This window comes from Hyla sarda, chromosome 3, assembly GCF_029499605.1.
Source record: "Hyla sarda isolate aHylSar1 chromosome 3, aHylSar1.hap1, whole genome shotgun sequence".
In the NCBI taxonomy this organism is placed as follows: Eukaryota; Metazoa; Chordata; class Amphibia; order Anura; family Hylidae; genus Hyla; species Hyla sarda.
The window spans coordinates 348,706,012-348,730,393 of record NC_079191.1 but is presented as its reverse complement, the minus strand read 5'-3'; the positions used below and the strand labels follow the sequence as shown (position 1 = coordinate 348,730,393).

At 43.3% G+C, this 24,382-nt stretch overlaps 1 protein-coding gene across 2 annotated transcripts in view; it reads left to right on the top strand.

Annotated features, from left to right (window-relative positions):
- Positions 1–24,382, top strand: part of FBXO30 (F-box protein 30) — a 76,128-nt gene that overhangs the window by 28,957 nt on the left and 22,789 nt on the right. The window contains exon 1 of one of the 2 annotated variants that reach the window (XM_056567530.1): positions 5,974–6,028. The exons of the other annotated variant lie outside the window; for it this stretch is intronic. The gene's annotated coding sequence lies outside the window, so the exon portion shown is untranslated. Of the gene's footprint in view, positions 1–5,973; positions 6,029–24,382 lie in introns of those variants that run through there. 2 annotated transcript variants of the gene reach the window in all.

Genomic DNA, 24,382 nt, shown 5'->3' with positions numbered 1-24,382 from the left:
TGGTAGTACTCTGAAAAACTAAGATAAACATATTGTAAAAAATTATCTGTTTCAGTATCTGTCTCTATTATATAATGGACACATGAATGATTGGCAGGTTGGGTCTACCTTGTATAGCAAATTTGTGATCTGGGCCTCCTGAGTGGAAAACCTTGAGCCATATTTGCCAAAATTGCAAAACTGGCCTTTTTGGCCGTAGCAACCAACACTGCGTAGCGTTCTGTACATTTAGGGAGAAACGCCCCCCCAACCCCCATGTCTAGGCGCTATCTCTTACCTTTTATATCAGTCTGTCTGCAATTTACTCGGTCACATTCACTGTTCGTTCCTTAATTTGTGTCATGTATTTTAACCCTTATCAAATGTAAAGTGCCCTTGAACTGTATAAATGAATAATAATCTCTATTACAGCACTGCTACAGAAAAGCAGGAACACTAGTGTAAACGATGCCAAGCAGTCACCACAACTCCTTCACACATGGAAAGTTCTTTGCTTACAGACGCTGTTCTGTAAGGAATGTGAAAGGACTCTACAATTCATGCATGCTATGGGGAAACAGGGTTCCTCTAGAGTTTCCCTTTAAATAGTTGGAATGTCTTCTGAATTAATGGCAGGTCCAGGTCTCCTCCCTCGGCCTGGGTGACTTGTTATTAACATGTCTTTGTTAGTCTGGTACTCTGATTTAGAAGGATCTCTTCCTAAATAATAAGGTATTGTGGCCATCCTAATAATCCATTACACCTTATACAACAGTGCTCAGCAAAGTCCATTGTAACGTGTGAAAATAAAATCCCTTTACCTAATAAGGATTACTGTTCAGGTTAAGCTGCTCTTCTAGTGAACTGCCTGGATTTTACACGCAGTGCAGAGGTTATAGGAGATTAGGCAGGTAAATTGGGAGCAGTCTTGGGCACTTCACATCTACACCATCACTGCTGTATTAAAGGGTAACTAACATTTCTGATGTGTTACTTTTGTGGAACTTCAGGTTCTGAGATGCTGGAACACGGGCGGAAACCCTTACGCTGCACTTTTTCGCCTCTTCTTATATGCAAGCAGAGTAGTGTACAGTATACAGTACTTTATATGGATCTGTATATTTCTCTGCCTGCATCACTGAGGTGAACAATAGCTGCAGGTACTAAGGTTTCGATAGAACATTTTTTGTGGGCAAACTCCTTTTTTAAAAGTTTTTCAGTTTTGTTTCAAACCGCTTTCTATGGGATAGTGGGATATCCAATACATTTGTAAGGCTACTTTCACACTGCCGTTCTGCCCCGTCCTTAAACAGTAGTTAGACTTTAACAGCCATTATCGGGACTGGGCATAACGGGTCCCGATGGATCCCATTTACCATAGTGGGGTCCTTCGGGCACCGTTAATTTGTAGTGGGAGAAAAAGTAAGCAGGTTTTTTTTTTTTTTTTTTTTTTTGTCCCGCTATTTCCCCCCCGTGGCCATCACACTGCCGTGTTCCAACGGCAGTGTAAAAGGAGCCTAATTTGCTTACCCCAGAAAAAAAATCTCCAGATTATAATTGAGTGAATGAGTTGGCTTTGGCAGCCAGCCGGGTAGTAAAGTGCAATCTTGCACACTTTATTACCCTTAAAGGGGTACTCCACCCCTGGCATCTTATCCCCTATCCAAAGCATAGGGGATAAGATGTTAGATCGCCGCGGTCCCGCTACTGAGGACCCCGGGGATCGCCGCTGCGGCACCCCACCATCATTACTGCACAGAGCGAGTTCGCTCTGTGCGTAATGACTGGCAATACAGGGGCCGGAGCAGCGTGACCTCATGGCTCCGCCCCTCATGACATCACGGCCCGTCCCCTTAATGCAAGTCTATGGCAGGGGGCATGACGACCGCCACGCCCCCTCCCATAGACTTGTATTGACGGGGGCGGGCCGTGACTTCACGAGGGGCGGAGCCGTGACGTAACGATGCTCCGGCCCCTGTATTGCCCGTCATCACGTGCAGAGCGATCTCGCTCTGCGCAGTAATGATAGCGGGGTGCTGCAGCAGCGATCCCCGGGGTCCCCAGCAGCGGGACCCCGGCGATCTGCCATCTTATCCCCTATCGTTTGGATAGGAGGTAAGATGTCTAGGGGCGGAGTACCCCTTTAAAGCTTGCAATTGCATCTGGTCTGAGGGCCGGGACCAAGTGCGATCTAAACTTTCAACATGTCTGGGCAACATAATTAATCCAAAACATATGGGCTAGGTAAAGAATATCAATGTCTAGTGTGTCATTTTAGACATACAAAAATACCTATTAAACACCAAAATACTAGTTTTAATGAATAATAATTATTTATTGAAAATCACTGATAAAAACATTTGAAAGGACAAAAACATTTGAAAGGACAACCACTGCAATAAGCAAAAGTGATCAAGTAAACATAAGCACATTAAAGTGTCACATGCAATCTATAAGGGCCACCAATAAGCAGCATGACATAGATGTATGCACTTCAATGCAGAGGTATCTAACCAGTTATATAATAAAGCTAAGATGGATGATCACATAGTATGCCGGGACTAAATTAAGACAATATACGCTTGATCCACTGATAAGCTGGGAAAGGAGGTGGATCAGAGAAGGTGTAAGGCATAAAGCCAGTAAGAACCCCTTAAAGGGTACCTCTCATCAAAAAAAACAACTTTTGATATATTATGGATTAATGTATGCAGAATAACTTTACAATTGCATGTTATTTAAAAATATGCTTCTTTGTATTTAATTTTCCACTTTGAAGAAATGACCACTAGGGGTCTCCCTACCAGTCCTGGCAGCAAGCATTTCAGACTCATGCTGGAGTCCTAAACACTACGAGCTGCCAGTCTGCTTTGTTCACTAAGGAGAACACTCAGAGCTGCCAGCTTGCTTTGTTAATAGCCTGTTTGGCTGTGAACAAAGCAGGCTGGCAGCTCTGAGTGTTTAGGACTCCAGCATGAGTTAGAAATGCTTGCTGCCAGGACTGATCGGGAAAAATACAATAGAAAGAAGCATATTTCTCATTAACATGCTATTGGAAAGTTATTCAACATTCATTAATCTAAAATATATCAAAAGTTTATTTGATGAGAGGTACCCTTTAAGGGTCTATTCACATGGCAGAATTTCCGCTCATCCACTCCAATTCCGCTTGTGTGGACTTAGTGCTGAATCCAAGCAGAAATCCTGCAGAAGTGTGAATGGGAGTGTGGAAGTGTATTGGGCTTTCATTTGAGGAGAAATTCCTCAAGTGCAATTCGCTTGAGGAAATTCTGCCGTGTGAATAGACCCTAAGGCTAGGCTCACACTGCAGAATCTCCGGGCAGAAAATTTCTGCCTGGAGATTCCGAGTGTGACTGAATCAGTCAGCACTAGGACCATGTGGACACTGCAATCTCCAGGAGACTGCAATGTGTTCCGTGAGTATTTCCGCCTGAAGAATGAGCAACGCCATTCTTCAGGTGGAAATTTTCAAGCGGATTTCCTGTTTACAAATTCCACTTCACAAATGCCGAAGTGTGAATGTGTGAACGGAAACCCATTCACTATACTATACATTTTAGTAAGCAGAATTTCTGCCTGCAGTTTAAAAGCTAAATTGCAGGCGGAAATTCCGTATTGGGAACCTAGCCTAACAGAGATCCACTAGGGAGCAAAACACTTAGCCATTTACCACAGCACTTCAGCGGAGCAGTGACCCAGTCGCCCACACATACCTATGCAGCACGTCAACTAATTATATGTGACCCGTGAGTGCTGTTCTGCCCCCCCAAATTAATTATCAGCCCAGCACTGCGCTGTCCCCATCGGGGTAAATACTCACATATCACCCGCAAGCGCTGCCCTCCTCGTCCTCCTGTTTGTTGCGGGCCGCCGGTGCTGGCACTCTATACTGTACACTGAATCCCTATGCCCAGGCTGCAAAAGGTAAACAAAATAAACTTTAACTCACCTTCCCCGTCGGTCCAGACCAGCTTCCTGGGAAGGGGAACGTCGGACAGCCGTCAGCCTATCACCCGCCGCAGCGATGTTCTACCTCGGCCGGTGATAGGTTGAGCCCACTGTTATGTAAGAAGCCGGCTTCGTACATGACAGTGGGCTCTGCCTATTACCGGCCGAGGCAGAACATCGCTGCTGACGGCTGTCCGACGTTCCTGTCCCCAGGAAGAGCGTAAGGCCGACGTAGGAACGTGCGCTAAAGTTTATTTTGTTTACCTTTTGCAGCCCGGGCATAGGGATACAGCGTACAGTATAGAGTGTCAGCACCGGCGGCCACAACAAACAGGAGGACGAGGTAGGCAGCGCTTGCGGGTGATATGTGAATATTTACCCCGATGGGGACAGCACAGCGCTGGGCTGATAATTTTTTTGGGGGGGGAAATACCGTTATATACCGTGGAACCGCCATAAGTTACAAAAATACTGTGATACACATATTTGGTCATACCGCCCAGCCCTAGGTGCCAATAATTTTGTCCAGACCATTTTTGGAGTTTGGTGACATTATGTCCAATTTGCTTTTTTTCCTCCCTTTTTTGGTTTAGTTCTAATACACACAAAGGGAATAAACATGTGTTTAGAAAAACATGTGTTACTGCAATCCTTTTCTGTGGGAAATACTTCATTTTCTAGAAAAATTTCAGGGGGGCCAACATTTACTGCCATGACTGTATGTATGTCCATTTTTTTTTTTTTTGACAGTGGCCCCAGTTAATGGTGAAATATAGCTTTACATTGTCTGCAGAGCTGATCTGGGTCACGTGTTCGCCTGTCCAGGGAGGAGTATTGCTTCCTGCTGAGCTGTATCATACAGCACTCATTTAGTACTGTGTATACACCGCTAAATGAAAGGCAGGGATAATCACTGCCTTTTCTCTGGAGAGCCCCGATCTATGCCGCATCTCTACTTCACATGACTTTTAGAATAGCTAAACAGAGTTTGGGTACGTTCACATGTGCATAATTTTTGTTGCACATTTTACTGCCCATTGACTTTAATGGGCAGCAAAATCTGCTGCAGCAGAAAATATGCACATGTGACCGTACCATTAAAGAGACAAATCCAACAACACTCCACCCCCAATCTGAAGTAATCCGTAAATAGTTTAAAATACTGTAAATAGACCTCCATTATATTGCTGAGCTATGTAGTCCGCTCTATGTATCAGTATACTCCGTTTCAACCTACCTACTCATGACTTTGGTGTAGGAAAGTTTTTTTTTTTTTTTTATAGGGTGGCAGAATCTACAGTTGTCAGCAAATGGTTAAATTAGTTTTACTTCTAAATCTGTGCATATTGTTTTTTCATTTGTCTCACTCCAGTATACCAGAATCTGGTAGTAGAAGTTTACGTTTGTTGTTGTTGTTGTTAAAATAACTTTGAATTACTATTATTATCATCTGTAATATATGTATATTTTATTTGTTTTAATTTATATTGCTTTGAAGTCTCTCTGTGAATTGCTTTCATCTTCTATCACCTCTATTCATTCTAATATTGTGGAAACGGCCGAACTTCAGTCCTTCACAGGAATCCTTGCACTATGTTTAGATACAACAAAGCAGAAAAGAAACAAAAATAAAATGTTATTTTTAGAAGACCCGCCTTCTGAAACCAGACACTTAAGTCTATCAATTCTTTGCCCATGAGACACTGGGAAAATGTTTTTACTAGGTTTGCATCACTTCGGGCCTCTGCAGGGCTTTTATAGGGGGTCTGGCAGCATGTGACCTCTAATGAGATAGTTTTCCTTTTTCTGGGCAGGGAAGAAAATGACAGCTGTGCCGTGACTCTAAATGTTCTATGCATAGTATGAGTTACTAAAGCACAGTAATGGGAAATGTTGTTGTCATGAGGATACAAGAAGAAAACAGGGTCTCAGTCAAGGATAAAATATTTAAAAGGCACTTCTAGGCACAATATAAAAAGTGGCATATAGAGATGGGAAGGCCATAATTTTTTTCTGTTTTTTTTCAGAGCTATTTTGTTTCTTTTTCCTGGAAAAAAATAAAAGAAAATAAAAGAAAATGGTATAGTATGGAGTATGTTCTTTTATAATAATAAATATTTTATAACATGGTATTGAAACTATATAACATTTAGACCTTCATGAAAGACAACTGAAAGTATTTGCAGGTTCTCCAGTCTCGCCTGAAAATGCAATTTTATAAAAAGAGTAAAATGCATTTGTCTCTAGGTTATAGTGTAGTTTGGTTGTGTTTGGGCTCCATCTTGTTGGTAATACAGTATTTAAGGTTTCTGTCCTCTTTCTGATCACTTTATCCTTCTGAATAATGGTTTCCCTAATAGTATACCAAAATGAAAAATTTTGGTCCAAAACCAAACATTTTTAATATTCTTGGCCGAAAACCAAAACCGCCCTAAATTACAGCTTCCAGTGCAGGCTGACAGCCTAACCACCTGCACCTTCTTTCCTCCTTCCTCTGCTGGCCTCTTCTCCCTTCAGCTGCACGCCGCCTTCTTTGTTAGCCACACCCACTGATAATTTCAGTACAAATTTCTCTTTTGGACGATAATTGTCAGCGGCCTTAATATCAGTGCATTCCTAGCTCTCCTACTTCCCAGATAATGTTTGCATATGACAGACTAGTTCATGGGTTTTTCTCGGAGGATAGTCTGGAGGCCACTATAGACTTTAGACAGTCGGCAGGTTCAGCTGAAGTGTATGGAGATCTTTATATAAAGAAAGTGACTTTCTATGTGTGACCTCAGTATCCTAATGCTCCTTAGTGAAAAAAAGTGCTCAAGTTACACCTAAATGGTAAAGAGTTCCTATATCCTGATATGGAACAGTTTAGCGTTCTACTCTTCTTTCTGCACCCTAAGTCAAGTGTGACCAGCAGCTGTCCCAGCCGCAAATGGCAGAGCTGATAAATGGGAAGAATGTTCAGATGTCTCAGTAAATCATGACACATTCTGAGTTGTGCATATTCTGTACTGTACTAATCCTTACAGCAGACTGACAGGGGCACACTACAATGTTCCTAACAGAATTGACTTCTGTTACATCATTATCTTCCACATTTCCCTTCTCCTTTTTATAGCCTGGGAAAGTTAAAGAGCATCTGTCTTCCTTTTTTTTAAATTTACAATCAACGGTATATAACTGTATGTTACTATTTAGAATCATATTTCTTTTTTTGGGAAATATTAATTGGGGTAAAAGAGCCTTAAGAAGTTTCCCTTCCCCGCAGTCTAGATTCGGCCATACTCATGATTATTGGCCTGAATGAAGCTGCATAGTTATAGATACCATCTTTCAGACCATCATCCTGCCAGACTGAACTAACACTTTATTAGAAAGACAATTTCAGATCATGGCCATATTGTTATTTTTAGCTTATGTGGATGGACAGGTGAACTCCTTCCCATGTTGGACATAATTGTACATCTATTTTAGTGGAGCCTGCCTTCATGCTAGTGGACATCCAGTTACCTTCAGTGACTAGTATGGACAGGAGCTATGCATGCTCAATAGGCAGTGAGCACTGGTTGTAATATACAGCCAAATTCCCAATGCATTGCCCTGGATCGGAGTCAGGACTCTATTGTGCTTCAGTTATAGCCATTTAGATGTTGTGGATAATGGTGATTGTGGCATCAGGGTGGTTGCAGGTGCCGCCTACAACAGATTGCTTAGCACCATGGCAGACAGGAGGCTTTACAAGTCCTCAAGTCTGCCATGTCTGTTATGGCCAAAGGTTTTTAGACTGACCCAAATTTTGGTTTTCTCAAAGCTAGCTCCTTCAGTGTGTTTCACAGATGTTTCTATGGTTTCTGAAGTACAATTGTACGGGCTTGTTCACATTGCAGTCAGGGTCCATTATTAATTTATTTTTATTTATTTTTTTGTCTGCCAAACTCTGGTAAATTACTGGATCCCTGACAGACCCCATTTCAAGTCAATTGGATCAGTCGGGACACAGAGTCCATTGTACTTCAACCTGTTTTGGGGGCCGTTCGACGCAAAAAAAATTGAGCCGAATGGACCCGAAACGGTGCACTAAAGCATTGCAAACTTGGCCTAAGAATTTCACAAATTTTTACACTTTTATTGACACATGCATTAGGTTTATGCAAAGACTCAATATGTGCGGTGTTGGCCCCCCTCCCCCCCCCCCCCCCCCCCCCAAGACTTCTGCAATGCACTCTGGCATGCCTTTGGGTCAAAGCCTGACTGAGTTTATCACAATTTCTGTGTTTGGGTTTTGTCTACCCACTTTTTGTTCTCAATGAAATTAAGATCTGGGAAGCTTCCTGCCCATGGACCCAAAATGTCAACATTTTGTTCACTGAGCCACTCAGTTATCACTTTGGCCTAGTGTGATGGTGTTTCATTTAAAAAGGGTACTCTCAACATCAAAAGTTACCTCCTATCTATAATATAGGGAATAAGTAGCTGACTGGTACTTTTTTTTTTTTAAACCTGTTAAGGGCGCAGGTTGTATGGGTACGCCCTTGTGTCCTGGTACTTAAGAACCCAGGGCATACCTGTATGTCCTGGTCCCGTTATCAGGGTTTGAAGCATGCTCTCGAGCCGAGCACACTTCATACCTGGTGGGTCCCGGTTGCTATCAGCATTCAGGACCCAGGGTTAATGGCGAACATCACTGATTTGGCCAATGTGCAGAATTAACTCTTTATACGCAACAATCAAAGTGGATCACGGCATCTGAAATGTTAAAGGGGTACTCAGGTGCTTACATATCTTATCCCCTATGCAAGGGATAGGGGATAAGATGCCTAATCGCGGGAGTCCCGCTCCGCCCCTCTATGCAAACCTATGGGAGGGGGCGTGATGGCTATATAAAAAAAAAAGTTTTGGCCTTGAATACCCCTTTAAACCACACAGTCGATAACGTACACCAAAGTCCAAAATTAATAAAAAGCGACCAAAAATTAAACCGATAAAAACTACAGATCACAACACAAAAATTGAGCCCTCATATAGCGGACCATAAAAAAAGTTAATGGAGTCAAAAGAGGACAATTTTAAACATGCAAATTTTGGTGCATAAAGTTATAAGACCTTTTATTTTGCTAAAAAAAAAAAAAAAAAAAACCTACACAAATTGGGTATCTTTGTAACCGTATGGACCTAAAAAATTAAGATAAGATGTCATTTTTACCGAAAAGTGCACTGCGTAGAAACAGTTGCCCCCAAAAATTACAAAATGGTGTTTTTTAATTTTTTATTTCACCCCACTATTTATTTATTTTTTGCCGCAGATTGGTATAAATAAAGGGATCTCATTACAAAGTACGATTGGTGACGCAAAAAACATGGCCTCATGTGGGTCTGTGGGTGCAAAATTTAAAGCGTTATGATTTTTAGAAGGGGAGAAGGAAAATATAAAAGGGAGAAAAAAAAACAGCCGTCACGCCCCCTCCCATAGACTTGCATTTAGGGTGTGGGGCATGATGTCATGAGGGGGCGGAGCTATGACGTCACAAGCTCCCGGCTCCAGCATTCGAAACAGTTTAATCCAAACGCTGAGCAGCGGAGTACCCCTTTAAGGCCAAAATGTGCTGACTCCTTAAGGGGTTAAAACAATGGAGTAGATACTCCTTTAGATTCTCTTCTGCAGGTTAGCCAAAGCCCTACCCCAGCACTCAGCCTAACACTCTTGGAGCACATACCTTTCTATGTGCAATATTCATGCAGTCTGGAGGGGATAAATAGTCCTCTAAATACCCGCTCTGTACAAAGCTTGTTAGCCTTTTTATGATTTTCAATGGCTCTTTTGTTTTGAGTGCGAGTTCCTACCTTGTTAGCTAGAGTCTATAACTGCATAGTCCTAATCGGAGTTTGTCTTGTAAGATCTTTGTTGTTTTCGTGCTGGCCGTGTTTAACAATGTTGGAAATGCAGCTGGTCCGCTGCCCAGAATCGAATATGCAGGAAATCTTGTTGCTTTCCTTTTAAGGCCTGACAGAAGATGGTGTTAATAATTTAGCGTATTTGTACATTTAGCTAGCACATGGACGTCTCGAGTAACCCTTATCTTGTTTATGTGGTACTATGATTGTTAAATCTCATGCCAGCAATCAAGTATTTAGCTGTCATTCATTTCTGACCGTCACTTCAGTTCTTCCTATGCATTAATTTGGTTTTATGAAAAAAAAATGTTGTAGCCCTCCCCACTGTTCACCAGCTAACAGTGCCATTAAGAGCCTGCACTGAACTGGTAGTTTGTTACCGCTTGACTCTCAACAGGGGAAATGCCCAGGTTCACAGCTATTGAAAAATGAGCAGTGGTGACCATACCCTTAACCTCTTAAGGACCCAGCCATTTTACACCTTAGGACCCGGAAATTTTTTGCACATCTGACCACTGTCACTTTAAACATTAATAACTCTGGAATGCTTTTAGTTATCATTCTGATTCCGAGATAGTTTTTTCGTGACATATTCTACTTTAACATAGTGGTAAATTGTGTGGTAACTTGCATCCTTTCATGGTGAAAAATCCCCAAATTTGATGAAAAATTTGAAAATTTTGCATTTTTCTTACTTTGAAGCTCTCTGCTTGTAAGGAAAATGGATATTACAAATAAAAAAAATTTTTTATTCACATATACAATATGTCTACTTTATATTTTCATTATAAAATTGATGAGTTTTTATTTTTGGAAGACACCAGAGGGCTTCAAAGTTCAGCAGCAATTTTCCAATTTTCCACAAAATTTTCAAACTCACTATTTTTCAGGGACCAGTTCAGGTTTGAAGTGGATTTGAAGGGTCTTCATCTTAGAAATACCCCACAAATGACCCCATTATAAAAACTGCACCCCCAAAGTATTCAGAATGACATTCAGTCAGCATTTTAACCCTTCAGGTGTTTCACAGGAATAGCAGCAAAGTGAAGGAGAAAATTCACCATCTCCATTTTTTACACTCGCATGTTCTTGTAGATCCAATTTTTGAATTTTTACAAGGGGTAAAAGGAGAAACTTTATAGTTATCTTTGTAGCCCAATTTCTCTCGAGTAAGCACATACCTCATATGTCCATGTAAATTGTTCGGCGGGCGCAGTAGAGGGCTCAGAAGGGAAGGAGCGACAAAGGGATTTTGGAGAGTACGCTTTTCTGAAATGGTTTTTGGGGGGCATGTTGCATTTAGGAAGCCCCTATGGTGCCAGAACAGCTAAAACCCCCCACATGCCATACCATTTTAGAAACTAGACCCCTTGAGGAACGTAACAAGGAATTAAGTGAGCCTTAATACCCCACAGGGGTTTCACGACTTTTGCATATGTAAAAAAAATTTTTTTTTTTCACTAAAATGTGCGTTTCCCCCCAAATTTCACATTTTTGCAAGGGTTAATAGCAGAAAAGACCCCCCAAAATTTGTAACCCCCACCTCTTCTGAGTATGGAGGTACCCCATAAGTGGACCTGAAGTGCACTATGGGCGAACTACAATGCTCAGAAGAGAAGGAGTAATATTTGGCTTTTTGAGAGCAAATTTTGCTCGGGGGGCATGTCGCATTTAGGGAGCCCCTATGGTGCCAGAACAGCAAAAAAAAAACCACATGGCATACTATTTTGGAAACTAGACCCCTTGAGGAACGTAACAAGGGTTAAAGTAAGCCTTAATACCCCATAGGGGTTTCACGACTTTTGCATATGTTAAAAAACCTTTTTTTCACTAAAATGTGGGTTTTTTTCCAAAATTTTACATTTTTACAAGGGTTAACAGCAGAAAAGACCCCCCAAAATTTGTAAATACATTTTTTTGGAGTAAGGACATACCTTAATTTCTGATGATTTTCGCTCCGTGGGTGCACAGCAGGTCTTGGAGTGGGAGGTCAGTCAGGGGCCTTGAGCTTATTATAGCAGCCAGGATGTGGGACCCCCCCCCCCTCAAGGAGCGTTAATGGGGGGGAGCACTGAGCCCTAAAATAGGGGAACACTATGGCGGACAACGGGCCGTAACTGGGGTAGACAGGTGGGGTACATAGGCCCGTAATATGGGGTACGGTGGGCCAGAAAACTATAAATCATAAAATAATAAAACAGGATATGTTCCCAGAATGATGACCCAGAGCATAGCCAAAACAAAAAAAAAATATGCCCGCCCCAAACCCTACGCTCTGAATCATCATTCTGGGAATGTGATGTGTGTGGCCATCCCTAACCTGTTGCCTCAAATACGCACCCGCTCAGGTGGAGAGAGAGCGCTGCGCATTTGAGGCAACATAAAAAGTCCCCGATGATAGTGACTCAGTGACCTATGACCCATTTCTGAAAAAACACCCCCAGAGGTCTTATCAGGATTTTTTTCAGATTTTTTGGGCAATTAAGTGATTTATGGGGTTAACAATTTTGAATGTACTCTGGACTTGGTACATTGGTCAAATTATGGAAAATTAAAATGAAAAGGGAAAATTTAGTGCTCCATGGAAGTGTGATACTCCCTGAAGCAGCCTATGCAGTGTCGCACTGATACGTGGTGTCCTTCCGTCTCCCCTTCCTGCGACACACTCTGCATTTTTTCTGTGATTGTCCCATCTTTCCAGTGGGGGGGGATCACACCTGGAAAGTGCTGGCCTGGGACGATCCTGGCGCCTACAACTCCAGACCCTTGGGAAGTCCGGCCTGATCTTTCCCGGTCAGCAAAGATCAGGAACCTTAGGACTTCTTCTTGGTACTGGAGGAATGTCCCTGTGTTGCCAGCGTACTGGGATAGTACAAAAGCTTTGTACATGGCAACCTGTACCATGTAGACCGCAACTTTTTTGTACCATGCCCGTGTTTTCCGCATGGCATTATATGGCTTGAGGACTTGATCTGAGAGATCAACTCCCCCCATATACCGATTGTAGTCCAGAATACAATCGGGCTTGAGGACCGGTCCCACGGTACCTCGCACAGGGACAGGGGTGCTGCCATTCCCATGAATAGTGGTGAGTATAAGGACATCCCTCTTATCCTTATACAGGACCAACAACAGGTTATCATGGGTGAGGGCACGGGACTCGCCCTTGGGGATAGGCGTCTTAACAAAATTTAGAGGGAGGCCTCTCTGGTTCTTCCGCACGGTCCCACAAGCGGACGTGGATCTGGCGGCAAGGGATGTGAAGAGAGGGATGCTGGTATAAAAGTTGTCCACGTACACGTGGAAACCCTTATCCAGCAATGGGTGCATAAGATCCCAAACGATTTTCCCGCTAACACCCAGAGTGGGGGGACATTCTGGGGGTTCAATACGGGAATCTCATCCCTCATACACTCTAAACTTGTAAGTGTACCCGGAGGTACTCTCACAAAGTTTATAGAGCTTCACGCCATTCCGTGCCCGCTTCGAGGGAATATACTGGCGGAAGCTGAGTCTCCCCTTAAAATTGATGAGAGACTCATCAACCGAGAGGTCCCTGAGCGGTACGTAGTCCTCCAAAAATTTGGCCCCAAAGTGATCGATGACCGGCCTCACTTTGTAAAGCCGGTCATTGGCGGGATCACCTCGGGGCAGACATGCCTCATTATCTGCATCATGCAGACATTTCGGAATCGCCTCGTACGGCTTCCGTGTCATCGCCATACTGTACAGCGGGGTCTGGTTTTTTGTCCAGGCCCATATGCAGCGTGAGGCCCCAAAATGTCCTCATTTCCGCTGCATCAATGGCGCGCCATTCATTGGACCTGACCAAAAAAGGAATCGGGGTGGTGGGCAATGAACTGCTGGGCGTACAAGTTCGTTTGCTCCACCATTAGATTGACCAGGCTGTCACTGAAAAAAAACTTAAAGTCCAGATCAGTGAAGCCAGCCGTGTCAATCCGGATTCCTGAGTCGCCAACATACTCAGGAATCCGTGGCTGATAACCCTCTGGGGGGCTCCAGACAGGGTCAGCGGAAGGGGGCTCCGCTGCACTTGTCTGGGGGGCCGGACTCCTATTACGAGCGGCATTGCCACTCATACTAGTGTCGGCCACTGGGTCACTCTCATGGGGGGTGCGTGGCCTCGCCTGGCGGCATCTCTGCCACCGTACAGGGGACTCATCATCACTACTAGATGATGAGGAGGGCGATGAAGAACACAAAAATGTTGGATCTTCATCGTCCTCACTGGCAGATTCGGAGTCGGAAGCTAAAAAAGCGTAAGCCTCCGCTACCGAAAATGCCCGGCGGGCCATCGCCTTTTTTTCTACGGTGGCGGGGGGGGGGGGGGGCGAGGGTGTGTGTGCGGGGGGGGGGGAGGGGATTGGGGCAGGGAAGTATGTAGTACTTGGTGTAACTGTAACAGAAAAAAAAAAAAAAAAAGTGGTGGCACAAGCAGCGCCCTGAACCCCTAATAGGGCCCGGGGTCACACAGATCAGGTGACGGTGGACCCTTGGGGACCTATTAGGGGGTCAGGGGGGGGGGGGGTTACTTTTTTTTTTTTTTTTTTTTTACTTTCTCTTTTGTTGTACTGTTTTACCCTACCTTTCCCTGCAACAAGCTGACCCTGATCTAGGGGCTCCTCTTCTTTCTGGGGGGAGCTCTGGCACTCCGAGGGGGGGATCCCGGTGCTCTTCACACAGCTCTGCCCGCTGACTGAACTCAGCGAGCGGGCAAAGCTGCGTGAGGGGACCGTTAACCCCTCCTCTGCTGCACTGCTATTGGCCGACGATCGCCGGCCAATAGCAGCGTTGCTGGGGCGGTGACAGTATTGTTACCGCTCTCCAGCAACAGGAGGTGATTGGCGGTGTATGCTACACCGCTGATCACCTTCCTTTTCCGGGTCATCGGGTCACAAGTGACCCGAATAACCGAAATCGTTGCAGATCGCGGACGTCAATTCGTTCGCGATCTGCGCCGATTGCCGACGTGCGGGGGTTCCGGGACCCCCCTAGGCATTTGCACGGCATGCCTACTGAACGATATCAGTAGGCATGCCGTTCCGATCTCCGCCCGGCGAGCGGCAGAGACCGGAAAACACCAGGGCGTATGGATACGCCCTGGGTCCTTAAGGCCCAGGGTGTGAGGGCGTATCCATACGCCCTGGGTCCTTAAGAGGTTAAAGAGGTCCGGAAAGTTAAACAGATTTGTAAATTACTTCTATTAAAAAAATCTTAATCCTTCCAATAGTTTTCTGTCTAACTGCTCAATGATGATGTCACGTCCGGGAGCTGTGCATGATGAGAGAATATCCCCATAGGAGCTGGACAGCTCCCGGGACGTGAGTCATCAGAGAGCAGTTAGACAGAAAACAGCAACTCAACTTCAGAAGCTAATTACTATTGGAAGGATTAAGATTTTTTTAATAGAAGTAATTTACAGATCTGTTTAACTTTCCGGAGCCAGTTTCCGGAGCCAGTTGAGATATATATATAATCACCACTGATTAGGCCCACCCCTGCTGACCGCCCCCTTGACAGTTCACTTATGGTTAAAGGGGTATTCCAGGCCAAAACTTTATATATATATATATATATATATATATATATATATATATATATATATATATATATATAGTTTTGGCCTGGAATACCCCTTTAACCATAAGTGAACTGTCAAGGGGGCGGTCAGCAGGGGTGGGCCTAATCAGTGGTGATTAGTCTTGGCTCACTAGCGTATTGGGTGCCCAACCTAATGGCACTGGGATGAAGGGGGGGGGGGTGCTAATAAAAATTAAACTTGCAGGAATAACAGCTAAGGCTGCTTTCACACTATAATAATTCATCCGTTATAAATATCCATTAGAAAAGCTTTAGAAAAGGATGTTAAAAGTCCGTTACAAAAGCCCATTAAAGTCTATGTGATTTTTTGATTATCTGTTATGACCCGTTCTAATCCGTCATGACTAACGGATGTTAGTTTTGACGGAGGAATTAACGGGACATGCACAAATTTTTCTTCAGTCACAAGAAACTGATAAATTAACGGCCGCTATTTTTAACATTGAAGTCTATGGCAAACGGATGAGCCTTTATGTCATCCATTTGCACCTGGTTTATTATATCCGTTATTACTTCTGAGCATGCTCAGAAGAGGTGACATCAGCAGACTCCTGCAGTGCTGAGGGACTACTACTACTCCTATCATGGAATAGACTTGTTTACATGATGGGAGTAGTAATTCTCTGACTGCAGGAGTCTGCAGACAGCTGGGGAGGCTACATTAGTGTTTGTACTACTACCCCCATCATGGAATAGTCTGTTCCATGATGGGTGTTGTAGTACAGGGGCTGAGGGATTGATCACACTGGGTTTCACTTCTGAGACCCGATGCGATCAGAAGTTATTAAGCAGGGGAGCGGACGGCATGCTCTGCAACCCTGCAAAGTATCGTGTGTTTTAACTGCAAGGGTACACTATACATGCGCTTCAGGGGGTATATATTTATTATTGCGCTGGCGGGGGACGATTATATACATGCTGGCGGGGGTCATTTCTTCATTGATGCGCTGCAGGGGGCATATTGTAAATGCGCTGGGGGGGGCTAGATATATAGGCTATATGTCTGGCCCCCCAACAGCGCTTTAAATATACATATGGTACATATACATAAGTTAAAACACACTGATACATCACAGGGTTGCGGAGCTTGCAGCCCGCTCCCCTGCTTAATAACTTCTGATCGCATCTGGTCTCAGAAGTGCAACCCAGTGCGATCAATCCCTCAGCCCCTGATGTCGCGTTGAGGACGGCACTAGTCATTGCGCTGTGCAGCACGCAGGACGTCGCATGAGCCAGAAGTAGCGCGGACCCAGGGAACAGGTGATTATAAAACCGGGGATTGGGGAGGCAATGGGGCAGCGGCGGTGGCCTCTGGCCGGGGAGGCGGGGCATTATCAGCATATTGGCAAGGTAAAAGCCGATAACGATAATGTCCAAAATCGTGAATATCGACCAAACCGATAATCTGTCGATCCCTAATATAGTTTTGTTTAGTACCTATATTTCTCTCACAAATAACTTCAATCGGTTGCTCATTTGCTTTGTCATTCTGTACTTTGGAGGGCGTGTGTTCTCACTCTGCATGACTCATCTTTGTCCCGAAGTGCTGGGTCTCTTCATCCAATCCCTGCAGGCTGTTCTGTAACCCCCCTTTTTCTGTTTTCATGCTGCAGTCTGATAGTACAGGAGTAAGCACAGAGGAGTGCTAGCTCACTTACTGGTCTTTGTCCATACCTGTTCTTTAGCTTGGACAAAGATGATGCTGCAGGATTGTTGTCTGGATGTTATTGGGTGTTTTTTATTTTTTTTATTTTTTTATTTCTATAAAAAGGAAATCCATTTTTCTCAAGAAGTATATTAGAAAAGTTTGTTTAACCATCATGTTCAAGAAATAAATAGTTTTTGAATCTGACAGGGCCTGTATAATACTGACAAGAAGGTGGGATGATAAGAATATGAAAACAGATTAAAGAACAAAAATACATTTAGTAACTTTTTTATTATAATGGGGCTGTCCACCCCTTTCAGTGTTGATAGATAAGCAGACACCCTCATGCTTCTGATAATTTGCAATGAGTTTAGCTCAAATGAATTAGAATAAAGCTTTGCTATATATTTAGTCATTTGCCGTTTCATTGTTGCTGTAGGCTTGATCCATACTGAAATCTGAGATTAATGATGGGTGTCCTTAAATACACTCTTGAGGTCTTGTCCTGACAACTCTTAAGAAGTCCAATACATGAAGCCAAAAGTGTTCTCAAGTAGAGAGAACCTCATCAGCTGTGTCTCAGTCTGGGGGGGGGGGGGGGTGGATTGGGTCCTGAAGCTTAGATATTCAGCTCATACAACTGCACTGCAGTGGGTATAAAGGATGTGTAATATTGTGTTATTTATAATATTACCTGTGCACAGAGCGTGTATGACCCCTATAGTATGCAGATGTATGGATACATGCACTATTGGACCATCTCCATCAGACCCTGTATGTACAGAGATTTCTTTCGCCTAGAGTACGATACTTTCCTATATATGGAGTCTAAAGCATGCCTTTTTATTTATTTATAGAAAAAATAAATAAATAAAATACAATCCTGTAACACCAGTTAAAATAACAATGTCCCCAATATGATTATGCACGGACAGTGCTTGACAAATTTGTTAAAGGGGTACTCCAGTGAAAAACAAATGTTTTCAAATTAACTGGTGCCAGAAAGTTATCCAGATTTTTTTTTTATTCTATTAAAAAAATCTTAATCCTTCCAGTATTTATCAGCTGCTGTATGCTCCACAGGAAGTTGTGTAGTTCTTTCCATCTGACCACAGTGCTCTCTGCTGATTGTGTCAGGAACTGTCCAGAGTAGGAGCAAATCCCCATAGAAAACCTCTCCAACTCTAGACAGTTCCTGACACGGACAGAGGTGTCAGCAGAGAGCACTGTGGTCAGACAGAAAAGAACTTCACAACTTCGTCTGTAGTATACAGCAGCTGATAAATACTGTAAGGATTAAGATTTTTTAACAGAAGTAATTTACAACTCTGTATAACTTTCTGGCATCCGTTTATGTGAAAACATTTGGTTTCCACCGGAGTACCCCTTTAATAATCTAGGAGCCAGCAAATAAAAGGTAGAAGCCAGGATGCCGCCCATCACATAATGCGACATCACTGTGCAACGGATGTTAGGTTACGTCATATGATCAGTCATTGGTGTCCCCTAATCTCCGACTGTGTCACTGTCATTTGTGCCCCCTCATCTACAACCCCCCCCCCATTATACAGTGAATGCAACCCAATTATTGCATATACAAGTCCCTAATGATTGCATTAAAAAGTGTAAAATAGTGCAAAATAAAAAAATTACATAAATCCCCCTCCCCTAATAAAAAAATGTACTCTTCTTTTCCCATTTTACAAAAATAAACCGAACATAAAAATACATATTGTTTCTCGCTGCGTGAGTAATTGTCCAAAATATTAAAATATAATGTTTATTATCCCACATGGTAAACTGTGTAAATGCAAAAAAAGTAAAAAAAATTATATATATAATCAAACCCCAGATACAGATTTTTAATCCCATCTTATATGAGAAAAAGTTTTTATAAAAAGTGATCTAAAAGTCCCATAAAACAAATAATGGTACCGATAAAAACTACAGTTCATGGTGCAAAAAATGAGCCTCCTACATCCCTGTATACAGAAAAATAAAAAAGTTTTATAGGGGTCAGAAGAGGACAATTGTAATAACAGTGCTTTTGTTCGATAAGGTTTCACTTCTTATTAAAGTACTACGATATAAAAAAAAAAACTATAAATTGGGTATCATTCTAATCACGATAAGCTACAGAATAAAGAAAACATGTCATTCTTACTAGGGATCGACCGATACCGATATTCTGTGGAGGTTAGGGCCGATGGCCGATAACTTATACCGATATTCCAGTATAAGTTATCGGCTATTTATCCCCCCCCCCCCAAACCAATAAGGCCATACTGATCAAACCATTGTTTTTTTCATCTTGGCATTCTAATAACTATAATGTTTGTTTATTTTTATTTTTTTATCAATCTAGCCGCATAAGAAAGATGTTGCCAAATTCCAAGACTTATAACTTTTTTTTTTCCCCTTGACATAGCTGGTTGGGGTTGTTTTTTATTTTTATTTTTTTATCAATCTAGCCGCATAAGAAAGATGTTGCCAAATTCCAAGACTTATAACTTTTTTTTTTCCCCTTGACATAGCTGGTTGGGGTTGTTTTTTATTTTTATTTTTTGCTGAAAAACGTATTAGTAGTTTTTACTGGTATAATTTAAGGTGCATACGACTATACCACTTTTTGATTGCTTTTTTTTAAATAATTTTATTTGGGAGATTAGCAAAATACTGGCAAATTTTTTTAATAGAGTGTTCACCATGCAAGATGGCTACAAAAATATCTTTTTTAGTTTGTTGCCACTAATAGGTTATTACGGATGTGATGTGGCAATACCAAATATGTATATTATGTTTTACGTTCAAATGTATTTTATATGGGGAATTTAAACCTTTTTATTATGGTGTTGGGAGCATTCTTTATTTTAACTTTATTTTTTAACTAGTCCTTCTTGAGGACTTTTACCAGCAATCGTCTAATCTCTTATAATATGCCTATTAGCCTATTATGCCTATTAGCACTATGCTGGCATGCAATCTATACAGCCACGCTTTGACTACAGCATGTAGTGGGTTAACTGCCAGGAATGGTTGGTGCTGTACCTCCTGATCCCGGTAAGGGGTTTGGAAGGATCAGGCTGTTGCTGTTTAAAGACTTAAAGGGTAGCTCCCACCATCTTTTTTTTTTTCTTCTGTCCCTGCCTATTGCCCATCTATCCCTGACCCCCTCCCTGCTTTAAAATTTTTTTTTTTTACTATATTAAAAATACCTTTTTGTCTGCCTGGTAGTGTGCTCACATCACTGATGCCTGCTGGGGGGGGGGGGGGGGGGGACTTCCGCCCTTACTTCATCTATACAGGGTGCCTCCAGCTGTTTCACCACTACAACTCCCAGCTTGCCCTGACATCTATTGGCTGTCAGGGCATGCTGGGAGTTGCAGTGGTAAAACAGCTGGAGGCACCCCGTGTTGAAAACAATAAATGCTGGCGAACTACCCCGTTCCCTCCCCCAACCCCCGTTTAAAATCATGATCTCCGCTCTCATATACATAGTGCAGAGTCTGGCGGCATCGGCAGCAGCAGGGGCTTCATGTGCGGGAGGCTGGGCCGGCGTGTCAGGCCAGGGAGCCAATGCGCTCGCTCCCTGCCTGTCTGATTGACAGGCAGGGAGCGAGCACAGGCTGAATGAAAAAGGAACGATGCCCGGCTGCATCAGTCCTTTTTCAGGCGTGACGTCACGCCAGCCTGCAGCCGGCCACTAGGAGGGAGACCCCCTAGTGGCCGGTTTTCAAACATAAATTTTAACATGTTAATAAAAAAAAAAAAATAATTAAAATATATTAGAGATATGTTGTAGTACATATGTACTACAACATATCAAAAAATAATGTTGATGACAGTGCCCATTTAAAGGAGTACTCCAGGATAGGAGAAATCTCACATTGTGGCGGGCTCAACCAATGAGACCCTCCAATCTTCTGTGTGGCATCCTGGCTCTTCTCCTGTATGGGGCATCCTGACCACTGCACAAAGCTGTGGCCGACATGCCCCCTCCATGCATGTCTATGGGAAAGGCGGAGCGCGGCACTCTGGTATCTCCCATAGAGCTGCATGGAGGGGACGTGTCGGCCACAGCTTTGTGTATTGGTTGACAGCTCTTTTCATGCACAGACCCAGAGTGCCATGCAGGAGATTGCAGGGGTTCCAGCTGTCATCTACCCCAAATCTGACACTCATCCCATTTGCTTAGGATAAGGGATACATTTTTCTATCCCAAAGTGCCTTTTTAAGGTGGTCATTTAAAAGTTAAAGATGTTATCAAGGATTGGAAAAACAGAACTAATTTCTTCTAAAAACGGCACCACACCTGTCCTCTGGTTGGGTGTGGTATTGCAGCTCAGTTCCAATTAAGTGATTGGAGTCATGTAATGCCCAAATACAACCTAAGGACAGATGTGGTGCTGTTTATGGAAGTAATTAGCTCTGTTTTTCTGTCCTGGATAACCCTTTAATGATTGTTTGGAATTAACCTCAGGGACCCCCACTGATCCTGAGAATAAACAGGCTGCAATGCTGAGTCAGTAACGCAGCCTTTTCATGCTTTTCTCCTGCAGAATTGCGCTGCCAGACATCGGCTGTGCAGGGAACGACAGTTGTCTTCATTAACGTGAATGGGGTGTCGCTGCAGTTCCTCAGCAGAAGTGCCACTGTACAGGAAAGGATGTGAGAAGGGACCTCTACTGATCATTAGGGGATGGCACATCCTAACAATATGACCCAGCTTTGACATGGATTACCCCTTTAAATCCTGCATGAATAAGCAGAAAGCGGTATTGCAGCTATAGTGAGCCAGAGATTTCTTGTCCTCTGCTGTGACTGATCTACCTCCTCTCCGGGCAGAGAAGTTGCACAATCCTGTTATAAACAGAAGGCACAAGCTGCTTGTCATGAGGTGTCAGGCTGCTGGACTGAGAGTCAGTCTCTGAATTGCACAGTGCAGGAAATACCCTTTTAGAGCCATTTGCTCAGCTGTCTCTTCATAAAAACAAGGATCTGTTCATGGAAAGTGTTTAAAGAACATGGACATCTCTGAAGAAATATGTTATTTATAGTGTTCTGTGGATCCGCTTTCCTAGAAAACATCTATTCCACAGAGGGTCAGATTGTGTAAAGAGCAAACAAGTGACTCCAGCTAATAAGTCCAGCCAGTCCCTTATTCTAGAACGTGTGTATCTACATTGACCACCTGTTCTAAAATTTTAGTAAATCTAATGTGTGTCTGTGTGTGTGTGTGTGTGTGTGTCAGGGGATAAGTTATAGATCGCGGGGGCTCCGACTGGGGCCACGGCATTCTGCCGGAAGGGGGGGCTTTATGTCCACACATGACGCGTCGGACGACATGCCCCCTCCATGTATCCCATAGAGATACATGGAGGATGCATGTCTGCCGTGGTTTCCAGCTGGCCACGTACAGGAAGGAGATCACAGGGGGTTCCCAGTGGTCTGACCACCTGTGATCTAAAACTATCCTATCCTTCAGATAGGGGAAAAGTTATATTCCGTTACAGTACTCCTTTAAGGTGTTAAAGGGGAACTCTTGTACATGAGTACTTACCCCCTATTCACAGGATCCTGTAGATGGGGGGGGTAAGTACTAATGTAGGGAAGTACTGATCGTGGGGCTTCTGACTGCTCTTACCCCCCCCCCACCCACTATCTCCTGTCTGGCACCCCGGCTCTCTCCCTGCACGTGACAACCTCCACTCCCTGCACAGAGCTTCATCTGCTTTGTGGACGGATTGCTATTGACCATGGCAGATATCCCATAGAGCTACATGGAGGGCCATGTCTGCTACCGCTTCTTGCCATGGTTTATGGAAATCCGGTAAGCAGAGGTCACTCTATGCATGGAGAGAGCCTGGGGCCTGTGGTCGGACCCCCCATGATCAGACACTTATCCCTTATTCACAGGATCATGAATTGGAGTCCCCTTTAACCCCTTAAAGGAGTACTCCAGCGCAAAATTTACTTATCCCCTATCCAAAGGATAGGGGATAAGTCATAGATCGCTGGGGGTCTGAGCGCTGGGCCCCCCAGGATCTCCTGGACGGGGCCGCGGCAGTCTGCCGGAAGTGAAGTTTTGTCCCCAGCAGAAAGCTACGGCAGACACTCCCCCTCCATGTATCTCTATGGGATTCATGGAGGGGGCGTGTCGGCCGCCGCATCATGCAGGGACGGAACACCCCCTTTCCTGTATATTGCCGCGGCCCCATACCGAAGATCGCAGGGGGGTCCCAGCGCTCGGACCCCCCCCCCCCCCCCCCCCCCGCGATCTATAACCGAAGGATAGGGGAGAAGTTATTTTGCGCTGTAAATGTCCTTTAAGGACCCAGCCTTTTTTCAGTGTAGGACCCGGCCATTTTTTGCACATCTGACCACCGTTACTTTAAGCCTTAACTCTGGAATGCTTTTACTTTTTCATTCTGATTCCGAGATTGTTTTTTTCGTGACATATTCTACTTTGTTAGTGGTAAAATTTTGTCGATACTTGCATCATTTCTTGGTGAAAAATTCCAAAATTTTATGAAAAAATGTAACTTTGAAGCTCTCTGCTTATAAGGAAAATGGATATTCCAAATAAATTCTATATTGATTCACATATACAATATATCTACTTTATGATTACATCATAAAGTTGACATGTTTTTACTTTTGGAAGACATCAGAGGACTTCAAAGTTCAGCATCAATTTTCCAATTTTTCACAAAATTTTCAAAATCAAAACTGAACTGGTCCCTAAAAAATTTCGAAGTGGATTTGAAGGGCCTTGATATTAGAAATTCCCCACAAATGACCCCATTATAAAAACTGCACCCCTCAAAGTACTCAAAATGACATTCAGATAGTTTGTTAACCCTTTAGGTGTTTCACAGGAATAGCAGAAATGTGAAGGAGAAAATTGAAAATCTTCATCTTTTACTCTCGCATGTTCTTGTAGACCCAGTTTTTGAATTTTTACAAGGGGTAAAAGGAGAGGAATCTTCCTAAAATGTGTAACCCAATTTCTCTAGAGTAAGGAAATACCTCATATGTGTATGTCAAGTGCTCTGTGGGTGCACTAGAGGGCTCAGAAGCCTTAACACCCCCACAGGTGTTTGAGAAATGTTCATTAAATTGGGATGTGAAAAGGAAAAATTTGATTTTTTACACTAAAATGCTGAGGTTACCCCAAATTTTTCATTTTCACAAGTGGTAGCTGGAGAAAATGTCACTGTAAATTTGTAAGTACATTTCTTTGTAGTAAGGACGTACCTCATATCTGGGCGTAAA